Source organism: Neomonachus schauinslandi, chromosome 1 (assembly GCF_002201575.2).
Source record: "Neomonachus schauinslandi chromosome 1, ASM220157v2, whole genome shotgun sequence".
Taxonomy (NCBI): Eukaryota; Metazoa; Chordata; class Mammalia; order Carnivora; family Phocidae; genus Neomonachus; species Neomonachus schauinslandi.
This window is the reverse complement of record NC_058403.1, coordinates 63,168,546-63,177,623: the sequence shown is the minus strand read 5'-3', so window position 1 is coordinate 63,177,623 and position 9,078 is coordinate 63,168,546.

The following is a 9,078-nucleotide window of genomic DNA, read 5'->3' as shown; positions in this document are numbered from 1 at the left end:
TTTAAATCAATAGACTTGGAGGAAAGCAGATTACTCTCCACAACATGGATGGGCCTCTTCCAATCAGTTGAGGGCCTTAAGAGCAAAGACAGATTTCCCGAGGAAGAAGCCATTCTGCCCCCGAACTGCAAAACAGAAAGCTCATCTGCAGATTTCAGACTCAAGATTGCAGCATCAACTTCTTTCCTGAATTTGCGGCTGCCCTCCAGATTTTGGGCTTGTGAGCCCCTATAGCCACGGGAGCCACTTCCGTAAAACTAATTTCTCTTTATTTGGCTGAAGATGTAGAGGCTTTGTAGTCAGTCCTCTCATTGTGCAAATGAGGAAACTGAGGCTCCCAGAGGTGAAGTGACTTGTTCAAGATCACGGATGTGTTGTTTGCAGAGTCAAGATTCAAGTCCAGCTCTCCTGACTCTTCACAGCCTTTTATTGAGTTTGTCACTAATCACCTCCCTTTATGTTTCTTTAAAGTTGAGAGAAAGTCCCATGCCCTGCCCTGCTCTTTTCCCTTACAGGTTAAGCCATGAAGGGAGTCACATAAACAAAGCTGGCAAAGAGAGAGCCTTCTGTCTTTGCCCTCCATTCAGTCTTCCTCCCTCTTTACCCTAATTTCTGAAATCCCACAAGAGAATTACTCTTTTGCTCCTGATCAGAATGCACAACCATATAAAAGAGGCACAGTGAGTCTTATGAGTCATCAATGTCAATGCCTCATTGTGAATGATTTTATCAAATCTCTTCCTTGTATTTCCAAAGGGAAAGGAAAGACGCATGAGAGAGAAAGAGACCCAAGGAGTATAGAGCCTCAGTGGACTAACCTAATGCATGATCTGGAGTCTTGGGTCTGTATTCCGTGGATAGGGACTGAGTCCTGACAATATGATGTGTCTTCCCCTCCTACCTTCCCTTGTAGCCTCCAGTATGTATCAGCTATTTCAAATATGGGGTCTGTGGAAACTTTCCTGTGTTATTCCAAAGTAGCACTACCCTAATAGGTATTAGATTTCTTCTTAAACTTGGCAGGGATAGCAAAGAAGCAAATGGGGTGAGGTGAATTTTAAAAGGTGGGATTGGTAGAGGGCAGAGAGCCAAGTAGCGGCTGTCCATTGCAGAAATGTTATCACCCCTGACTGAAAGTATGCAGCTTGCCTCAAAATGTTTTCCACATTCAAGAATAGCCTCTGTGAGCCCCACCTTGTGGAAAACTGCCCAGTGGCCTGGCACCATGATGATATACTCAAACTGCTCAACATCCCAGGAGCTCCTTTGCTCTGAGGAATGCAAACATTTCAAAAAGCTAGAGTTTTATTTCTTTTTTTTTCTTGTGCCCTCATTCAGTTTGTTTTCTTATCAAAATTACTCATATCCACAGTGTTGATGTTTCCAGACACATTGAATAGGTCTAAAAACCATTGCTCACTAAACAAACCACTTTCGATGCAGAAGAAAAAGAAGTGAGACTCTCCCACCAAGCATGAGATCATATTTTCAAATTCATTACCTCTTTTCCTCACTCAAATTTGTTGGACCAGAGAGCATGCAAACCACACCTCAAACTCTAGCTCATGCTAGAGAAATTTGGATTAACAAAAGAAAAAAAAAAATAGAGAAATAAGAGGAAGAAAAAGAAACACACCGTGCTGTTGCCTTAGCCCTGACCTTGAAACCCAGAACAAGAGTAGACAGTTGTATGACTTAGAGGGGAGAAGAAAGATGGGTGTGAGGATTTTTGGATCAGAACAATTGCTGTCTGCTTAAGTTTAGGGTAGGATGAGTCCCTGGGAATGATGAAAAATGGTGCTTGTTCCCATGGTCATGACACCCAGGGCTCACAGCCTCCATTGGTTTTTCTTGCTTTAAAGCTTTAAACCTGCTCTCTCTAATATGGTAACTAGTAGCTGCATGTATTTTCATTCCAACTAGTTCAATTACATAAAATTTAAAATTCAGTTCTTTAGTAACACTAACCGTATTTTAAGTGCTCAATAGCCACAGATAGGTAGTTAGTGGCTATTGTATAGAACATTTCCATCATCACAGAGAGTTCTAGACTCCTGATGCTTGCCATGCTGACCTCAGAGTCATTCACCCACCTGAAGTCAGGACTAAGATAGAAGAAATGGCTCAGGCTTTCTCAGCCAAGTGAGAACCTCAGGTGTGGGCAATGCCAGCAGGAAGCCTGGCCCCAAGGCAAGAATGCTACGGAGACTCCTTGGGAGAAGTAAGATTAGGGCACCTCTTCATGAATTTGGTCTTTGCCCCAGTTAGGGAACATCAGGGGTGTGGGCAGCCTGCATGGTCTGATCAATGTTTGCTCTTGGTAAGAATGTAAGCAGGAGAGGTCAAAAAGAAATTCTGAGATTTCATTTGTTTTTCTTGACTAAATGGTGTGTAAATTCCCCTTTGGATTTACAAGTCTATATTCTTTCCAGGTAATAAAAAAAAAAAAAAAGTAGGTGAGTTGATTTTTAAGCCTATTGTAGCAGAAAAGAAAAAAAGTCTGTTGCAGCAGAAAGCAAAATAAGAAAATTTTCTCCTCGTTGAGAAGAGCTAATCAAAAGGAAAACCATTTCTTTACAAGATTTGAAAACTATTTAAGTATGTAAAAATATGTATATATATTGAGAAACGGTCAACCAACATTGTCTTTAATTTAAAAAAGACATTGAAATTAATGAAATTCAAAATGTGTTCAAAATCTTTGAAATTAGTTATAAGTGGGGTTTTAAACTTACACAGAATAATACTAGCATTATTTGAAACTTAACTCATATTATGTGTAGAAATGTTGTTAGAATGAAAAATATATTTAGGACCTGGGGATCCTGTAGATCAACTAATTGGTGAAGAGTAAAAATAAATTATGTAAAAATAACATTGCATAGATAAAGCTAATTTGTTGACTTAATTTCGACTGACACATTTATTAAACAGAACTGTTTGCAGAGAAGAAACATGAGTAAATTGCCTCACAAATCCCATTACGAGTAGGCAGGATCAAATGATTTCTGACAAGACAACCAGGGAACTTTCTCCCTACTACATTATTAAGAAAGAACATGGCCCGTTTCCTTAAATTTTCTTTTTGCTTCTCTGACTTCACCAGGAAATTGGGGTCCACAGGGTTTGTCCGAAATTTTAATCAGGAGATAAAGGTTTTCCCAGGGTTCTTGGATTTTTCTTGGTCTTTCTGTCAGGAAACTGGAGGTTGGAATCAGGGTGGGTGAATAATACTCCGAGAATTGTAACCTCGGTTCTGAGAAGTGGGCAATATCAAATGGTTTAAGAGAGCAATTTGTACCATTTAAAGTAAAAGAGAACAAAATTGTTATAATATTCTAAGTTACAGAAAATGACGGATCTATTCCCGAGGAGATGATCTTCTCCCCTTTGCCCTTTCAGACCCCAGCTGGCCTCCCAGGAAAGCAGCCTAGCCATTGAGAGTGCAGTTGTCTTCCTTGCAGAGGGAGATCTGTCTACTTACCTTGCCCTCTCCTCCTCCTTCTCGTGCTGTGCCGGCCCACTCTGCAAGCTGCTCTGGCCTGAGGTGCTTTTCTGCCCAGCACCAATTCTTTGAAGCTCCTGGACCAGGGAACAGTGGTCTGTGATTGGGAGGAGGCATCTCACATGGGCTGAGCCTGGTGCTGCCTGAGCTTGCCTCGCTGAGTCCGGAAGTAATTGGACGTTTTTGGACAGTAGATTTCTGCCACTTTGGAATGTGTGATTCTGACAGATGGGAGCACCTTGACGGGGCTTAGCTCACCACTCCTCTGGATTTCTCCTAGGTCTGGGCTTTCCTGTTTTGATTTGATTTTTTTTTTTTTAACTATTTGATCCTTATTTCTGCTTTCGTGCCTTTAAAGGCCTATCTATTGTCCTGACTGCTCATAGTCATGCTGGTGCATGTCTGTCTGTCCAAGGTCATGTCTAGTTTCAGTTTTTATAGCTTGCATATGCTACATTTAGGGGGAGAGTGATTGCCCAATCAACACTCATACTGTAGGTGGGCCAAAGACTATAAGACTAATGTTGCCCCTTCTCTCCCCTTCCTCCCCTCCCCCTCCTCCCTCTCCCTTCCTCCCCTCCCCCTCCTCCCTCTCCCCTCCCCTCCCCTCCCCTCCCCTCCCCTCTTCTTCCCTTCCCTTCCCTTCCCTTCCCTTCCCCTGGAGCCACTGTGTGTCATACCCAGCACCAACAACATTTCTGTTAATGTCTGCGTAACAGATCATGGTATAGGCATACGGTAGTTTATTTAGCCTGCAGTTAGGAATGGGTGATGGCAGTAATGTTAGAATTTGTTGAGTGCTTTCATCAATAGACTCAGGAGTTCTGGGTCTGGATCATCCCTCTAACAGGTTAGGTTCTTCAGGAAGCAGACTCTGAGATGAAGTTTAGTGTGCAATATATTTATTAGGGAAAGCCCTTGTGATTAACGCCCTTGGAAAGAGAGGGAAGAAATAGGATTGGGCAGACAGAGAAGACAAGCTGTCAAGCAGGTGGGAAGCCGCAGGCACGCCCCCCCCCTCCAACCAGGAAGCACCAGAAGAAAATGGCCTGCCCCAGTTGTTCTGCATTGGGCCCCTCTGTGATCAGTCCTTAGGTATAGGTCGCCCTGGGAAGGTGGCTTGCAGTAGCTGAAGCTATCCCTGAGGGGGGCTGACAGTGGAGACTGGGCTTGCCAGTACTCCCAGCAGCTGGGCAGCACACTCCCCCTTGTCGAGGGGGCCTGCACGGGGCATCTGTGCGTCCATCACATGCCTTATCCCGCCTCAGCTCTCCAGGGCCTGGTTAGACACGGCATGATAATTCACACAATGCAATTCTATGCAGCTGTGAAAAATGATGCCATAGAAAAAATTTTAATGATGTGGAAAGATGTTCACTCATTTATTCAACAAATAATTATTGAGAACTTACGATGTGCCAGGCACTCTTCTAAGTGCTAACAATAAAAAGAGCAGGTTATAAATAGTTTGTACAATTTGACATGTATATGTGTGCATATGTGGATATGCACACATACATATATATACACATATTCATATATATGAATTAAAAAATTAGGAACAATGTAAAGTAAATATCAACAGGGTTATATCTGGATGATGTGATATGGATGGCTTTTATTTATTTATTTATTTATTTTTAAAGATTTTATTTATTTATTTGACAGAGAGATAGCAAGAGCAGGAACACAAGCAGGGGAAGTGGGAGAGGGAGAAGCAGGCTTCCCGCCGAGCAGGGAGCCCGATGCGGGGCTCGATCCCAGGACCCTGGAATCATGACCTGAGCCGAAGGCAGATGCTTAACGACTGAGCCACCCAGGCGCCCCTTTCTTTTTTTTTTCATAGTTTATATGCGTACAAAGGATCTCTATTACAATTATATAGAGAGAAACATGTAAATTATTAAAAGTGTGCTCTTTTGGAAATCTTTGTGATAAAGCAGCAAGGAAGCAAACAAGCACATATGTTCCCATTCATATCCTAGGCATTTTATGTTCTATTACTAGGATTACGTGGGGAGAGAACAAACAGGAATCTTTTCAGAATAGATAATGTGAACACGAAAGCCCATAACAGGAAACAAAAGACCAGCTAGGAAAAGGAAGATGACTTTCCAGACAATAATCGCCACTCATCCGGCATCTGGAAGTAAAGAGGAGTATGCACACCCCTCTCCGCCCGGCCATCCCACTGCACTATCACCCTCCAATGCCTTTTCCTTTTCTGTGGTAGTTCCAAGGTAAGTTAACAAACCTGGTGACTAATGCCATGTCTCCTGAGCTATAGGACGTTGGTCCTCTACACTCCCTCAAACTTTCCACCCCTCATGGGGCTTCTCTCTTTCATCATTGGGACAGGGACCCGCTGGAATAGGTCTCTTCACAATCACTGCTCTCCCTTCAAATCCACTTTGTTATGGGGGAAGGAGGGAGTTGCGGTGTCAACTGGATGGGAAAGCAACTGGCCCCACCTGGAAGTTCTGAGTTAGGAATGCAAGTTACTTAACGGCCTTTGCTCTCCTCCCCAGTTTCAGGGGAAAAGTCTCAAACCATGATTTTGTCTGCCATATTTTCAGTTCTTCTAAAACTCCCAGGCACTGTAAGATTTACCCTTCCCGGTGGTCCTGTGAAGTATATACTATTACGACCCTCCATTTTATAGACGAGGGAAGCGGGGATCGAGGAGGTTAACTTGCCCAGGGTTCCAGAGCCATTGAGGGCTGAAGACCCCCCTCTGCCCTCATAGACTGCACTCTTAACTACTAGGCTATAATATGTGAGTAGAGTTAGACAGTTGGTGTAACTTTGAAAATGACATTAAAATCTTAAATTGTTAATGTGATTTTTTTCTATTAACTAGTTAATAAGGTGAATAGAGAGTAGAATATTGTTCCTGGGATATGTGAGAAGCCATGGTCTATAAAACTGGCTCACAAGTAAGTCCGCCAGAGCCCTTCCGCTCCTTGGGGAGTGGAGGTCACCAATCAGAGCTCAGCTTCTGTATTAGAAATAACTGAACCAAACTTGCCGACTATGTGCCCAAAGTGCCCAGATCTGCCAATTCTCTAGCGCCTCTGAAGACTGCTTTTTCTCCAATAGGTCTTGACTCTCTTTGCAAACTTTACTGAAATATGTAAATTCAGGCTTTTTGGCCTTTAATGGGTCCTCTCTCTGACTCAGCCCTCCTCTTGCTCAACCTTAATTGACATTCTCATATTCTCTTCAGTTTCTGTAAATGATAAATGCTTAACTTAGTTCATATTTTATTTTATTTTTATTTTTTATTTTTTTCATATTTTAGATTATGACCACCACAAGATGACTTCTTAAAGCAAACCTAGCCCTCTCCCAGGAAAGGGATGTGCCATTATTAATAGACTCTTATAATTGGACAGGACATTAGCCCATTTCAATAACCACTTATGGTTAGTATATGGAATGATTATAGGGAATAACTATTTTCCAGTAAAATAACCAGTTAGCCCAAGTTTTCACCCAATGAAGAAATGTCTCTATAACATCTCTGATAGCCAGTATTAAGGGGCAAGTCTATGAAACTTGTTGTGTTTACTGCAGAGATATTGTTGAGGATGTTGTACACAATCACCCATGTTGGGTCTAAGAGGTTCTAAAGATTCGCTTTGGTCTCAGCATTTGGGATGATAATATTTTTCCTAATCAACTAGTTTCTTTTTTTAACTATTTTAAAACTATTTTTACCTACTGAACACTACAAATCTTCAATCAAATTCAATCTCACCTCCATTCTTATGATTCTTCCATTGAAACTGCTTGTCAAGTTACAAACAATCTCTCTTTTGCCAATGCCAGGAGACACTTCTTTGTCTTCATTTTACTTGGTCACTCAGAAGCAACTCGTATAGCTGATGACTCCATTCTTCTCATACTACTCTCTTCTTCTGGCTTCCATGATACCATATTCTTTCATGCTTCACCAAGTTCTCTGCTTGCTCCCTCCCAGTCCCCTTTGCTGTCTCCTCTTGGGCCTGACCACTTGCGTTAGAAAACTCAAGAACTGGGTCCAGCTCTCAATTCTGAATCTGGCTCTGAAACTGTACCGCCATTAGGACTCAGCCCCTCTCTCCTCGCCTTTCACTCATTCCCACTACTTCCTGGTTAGAAGGTTCAACAGGATAAAGCAACACTGTCTAGATTAAGGGCAATAATAAGAATTCCAGATCTTTGTCTTCTTACAAGTACAGGTGTGTTTCTCTGCTTTTCTCCTGGAACCTTCTTTTTCTCTCCTTGGCCACCAGCTCTTGAATTAGTTTGTGGCCTCTCTTAATTTGATATTTAGTAAGAATATATGCCTCTGATTTTGTAAAGTTTTTGTTTATTTTATTAGATATTGGGGGCAGAAAATTCTGTGATGCAGCGTAAAGCTATACTCTCAATCAGAAGTGTACTGAGAACGTCTAAGAATGTAAATCAGACTTTGTGGTTCCCCTCCTGAAAACGGTTCAGTGGCTTCTTTTTGTGCTCAAGAGTAGGATCCAAGCTCCTCACCATGGCTTATAAGTGGCTCATGTATTCACCAACTTCACTGGGCACGACTTTCATCCTATGTGTGCTCCAAACACACGGCTTTCACACTTGCCATTCCCGTGAGTGGTAATCCGTTTCCCTGGCGCTTCTGGGCTGCCTCCTTGTCCTCCTTCAGGTGCCACTCTACCCTCACTTCCTCTGACAAGCCTTTCCTGATGGCCCTTCCTAGAGTGGCCTGCCCTCTCCACTCCAGTTACTCTCGCTCATATAAACATGGTTTATTTCCTTCGTAAAAATAATCAGGCTGGCATTACCTTGTTTATTTATTTGTTGTTTTTCTTCCTCTGCTTTTGCTGCCTCACTGAAACTAGAATAGTTTAAAATGAATGAGTGAGTTTCTGATTTGGAAGGTTTAGGGTGAATTAGGTCTATTTGTCCTGGCAGAAAAAAAAAAATCCATTGCATTAAATAATGCTTGAGAAGAGCCAAAAGTGCGTGACCAAAGTGCCAGTTTTATGAAGGGATCTGCATTTCTTTATGTATTGCTCTAAATTATTCTCTGCTTTTAAAATATTCATTATTCTATTCTGATAACAAAATGAATGCATGTGCTATGCAGAAAATAAAAATCACTATACTTCCTTATCCAGTGATAAATACAATACACATTTTGGTGTAGAATCATTCATTCAGGAACTATTTGAGGTACTATTATGTGTCAGGCACAGTTCTAGCAGGCATTAAACAGACGAAATCCCTGCCCTTATGGCACTTCTGATCTTTCTTCTTTGCATTTCCCCCATGTAATCGGGATCATAACTTATTTAAAGTCTTCTAAACCAGTTATTTTCACTTATAATATGGTGCAGACATTTCCCTCTGGGATTATTCTTTTTTTTTTTTTTTTTTTAAAGATTTTATTTATTTATTTGAGAGAGAGAAAGTGAGAGAGAGCAAGCACATGAGAGGGGGGAGGGTCAGAGGGAGAAGCAGACTCCCTGCCGAGCAGGGAGCCCGATGCGGGACTCGATCCCGGGACTCCAGGATCATGACCTGAGCCGAAGGCA